Raw genomic sequence first — 3,393 nt, 5'->3', positions numbered from 1 at the left:
CAGGAGGCAGGGTCAGCTCTCCTGCTATCATGTCCTCTGGCCGGCTCATCAATATCTACACCTCCCAAGACAGCTCCACCATGCTACCCAGTCAAGGTTCAGGGCCCACTCTCACAAGTGCCGCAGCCTTGGAGGGGCTGGGCTATACCCCTGAGGCTGGCTCAACTATGCCTTCACCATCAGCGTCAGCAACTCTGTGTTGCCCAGGTGAGCTGCAAGGCTCTGCTCTCTACAGCCACTGACGGAGCAGGACTCACTGTCCTGCTCTTGTGACCCCAGGGTCAGCTCCCCTGGCTAGTGTAGATTTCAAGGAGCTGGAGAGGACATCACACTGCCAGATGAGTGGCTGGGCCAGCTCTCCTCTACTCTTGGCCTTGGAACGTGCTCCCCTGTGTCCCGTCCACTGGGGTCAGCTCTACTGTACTGTCCAGATGAGGGCCCGCTCTTCTGAGTTCTCCAGCTCACTCACTCTCATGACCTCAGGGCCAGTTCTCCCAAATGCTGCAGGTAGTGAGGGTGGGAGGAGGCATCGCCCTCGTACCCACATTACCTCACACCACCTCACACCACCTCACACCAGAAAAATGGTGGTGCTGGCTCTCTCACCTGCACCCCCTCAGCCAGGACCAGTCCTGCTGTGCCGCCCAGGCAAGGTATAGGGCCAGCTCTTCCCAGTACTGCAGCTGTCGAGGGACTGGGCCAGATCACCTCCTCTCATGACCCTGGGATTAACTTTCACGATTGCCTCATGTGGCAAGGGGCGAGGGGCAGAGGGTATCACCCTTACCCGCCCCTGCCAAGGCTACCTCATGGCAGAGAAGTGGCTGGGCCAGCTGTCCTGAGCTCTCACACTCAAGGTCACAGTTTACCTTGCCTCCCCACTACCACCACCAGCAAGGCCAGCTCCATTGTGCTGCCCAGGTGAAGCACAGGGCCTCACTCTCCAGAGTGCTGCAGCCAGCAAGGGGCAGGACTGGCTCTCCGGCTCTCTCACGACCCTGGGGCTAGTTCTCCTGACTGTCACAGGTGGTAAGGGGCAGAAGGGGCAAGGCATCACCCTGGCTTCAAGGCTACCTCATGACAGACGGGTGGCACAGCCAGCTCTCGAGGCTGGCTCACCTGTACCCCCTACACCCAACCAGCATCAACTCTGCTGTGCAGTCCAGGTGAGGGGCAGGGCTAGCTCTCCTGAGCTCATGACCTGTGGGCAGTTTCACCAACTGCCAAAGATGTTCAGGGGCAAAGGGGAGGCATCACCTCTGAGTGTGCCACCCCACAACAGCCTAGTGGTAGTGCCAACTCTCCCACAGTGGTGTCTTTGGGGCTGGCTCACCTGCACCCTTGCTACTAGGACCAGTTCCACTGTGCTGCCTGGACTAGGCACAGGACCTGCTCTTCTGAGTGTTGCTGCTGGTGAGAGATGGGGCCAGCTCTCCAGAGCACAGCATCCAGTGAGGGGTGGGACCAGTTATGTACAAGCCCTGGACACCAATGTAGTCCCTTGCAGCTGCCCCAACGAGGGTCATCCCCATGTTCTCTAGTAATAATATGAGTCACAGACATTGTCACCACCCCCTGCCATTGTGTAGACGTGGACTCAGACATGGCCCCCGGTGGCAGGGCTGGCCACTCCTAACAGGGTATTCCTCTCTACCCTTGACTCTCCACTTTCATCTCTCTTCATAATGCTCAGGATGCTCCACTTCTCTCTCTCTCCTCTGACCACCACATACTCATACATTGTAGTGGCTCCCGCTGCAGGCTGGCCAAGCAGCTGGCGAGGTCCTGCATGGTGAGGCAGCAAGCAGTTGTCTATGGCCTGCTTGTGCCACACGCTGGAGGGCGGGTCTGTGAGTGGCGTGTCAGTCCGCAGGTCTCTGTCTGTCTTCCTCCTCCCATGCTGTGCTGCCTGGATTTGATTTTTATGAGTGTTCGGCACAAGACAGCTTTGGTCACTAAGGCAGGCACTGAGCTAGGATAAACAAGAGACCACCATTTGCTCTGCCCCTGGCTGATACAAGAACAGCAACATCAACAGGTGTCTCTTTGCTCATTGCTAGGAGGTATTGGGAACTATTTTTATGTTTCTGATCAAACTACACTAAAATCTATTTATCATATAAATCCAAAAATTGATCTGGGTATGGTAGTGCACACTTATAATCGCAGCACTTTCTAGGCTGATATAGGAAGGTATTGAATTTGAGGCTAGCCGAGGCTACATAGCAGGACCTTGTCTAAAAATATAAGCAAAAAAAACAAAATTAAAGAAAAAAAATCCCTAAATCCTATGCGTGAACATGTATCTAAAAGAAGTAACAACTTAATGCAAACAAAATCACATTTTTAGGTGTTTGGTTGTTTTAATTTTATTTTTTATTTTTAATTATGTGTTTATGCGGGTGCCCTCAGAGGTTAGAGGCACCCAATCCTCCCAGATGGAGCTACAGGCAATTGTGAGCTGAGGTGCATGTTGGAAAGCACACTCAGGTCCTCTCCAACAGGGTTACATGCCCGTAAACACTGAGCCATCTCTATAGTCCCCTCTGTTTTACATGTCATAGCCCCAAATCAAACCGTATGATACTTTAATGCATTAATACTTTGAACAACTATGGCAGCTTCTACCACAGACTATTAGTCTGTACAGAAAAGTTATAACCTATTCATACACATAACTACTTGGATGGATCCCTAGGCATTATACCAAATATTTGTTGGCTTCTTCGCAGCACTGGGAATTGAACCAAGGACCTTTCTTGTATTGCTAGACAAGTACTCTTCCACTGAGCTAATGTCCTCAGTTCAATGCTAAGCTTTAAAAGCCTGTTTTAAAAGATAACCTACTACTTTAATCCATTTCTATGACAATGGTATGTGTATGTGTGTGTGTTTGTTATGTTTGGGTTTTTTGTTTGTTTTCTTTTGGGGGGCAGTGTTTCTGTGTAGTCTCTGTCTGGTTTGGAGTTCGTTCTGTAGAACAGGCTGTCCTTGAACTCAGAGATCCGCCTTCCTCTGCTTCCCAAGTGCTGGGATTAAAGGAATCTGTCATCACTGCCTGGCTCTATGGCATTCTTACAAGGACCAAATTAGAGATAGATAGGACAACTGATGTCTTAAAAAGCAAAAACAAAACAAAACCATGAGGATGGCTTGCTCTGCCCCCCATTTTATTCTCGAGTTCCTACCTTAGAGCTATAGACAACATCAGAAAGAGAGCTCACAGCTCTTAGCTTGGCTTTTATATGTCTGACTATCTACTGGGTTCAAGGCCCCAAATGACTGCTGTAGCAGCACTGGGGAAATTGCCTTTTTGTGCCACCATAATTTCATTGTTTCCTAAAATAATAATAATAATAATAATAATAATAATAATAATAATAATAATAATAA

Source organism: Psammomys obesus, unplaced genomic scaffold, assembly GCF_907164565.1.
Source record: "Psammomys obesus unplaced genomic scaffold, mPsaObe1.curated_primary_1811, whole genome shotgun sequence".
NCBI classification, from domain to species: domain Eukaryota; kingdom Metazoa; phylum Chordata; class Mammalia; order Rodentia; family Muridae; genus Psammomys; species Psammomys obesus.
The sequence above is the reverse complement of the archived record's forward strand: the minus strand, read 5'-3'. Positions refer to the sequence as shown.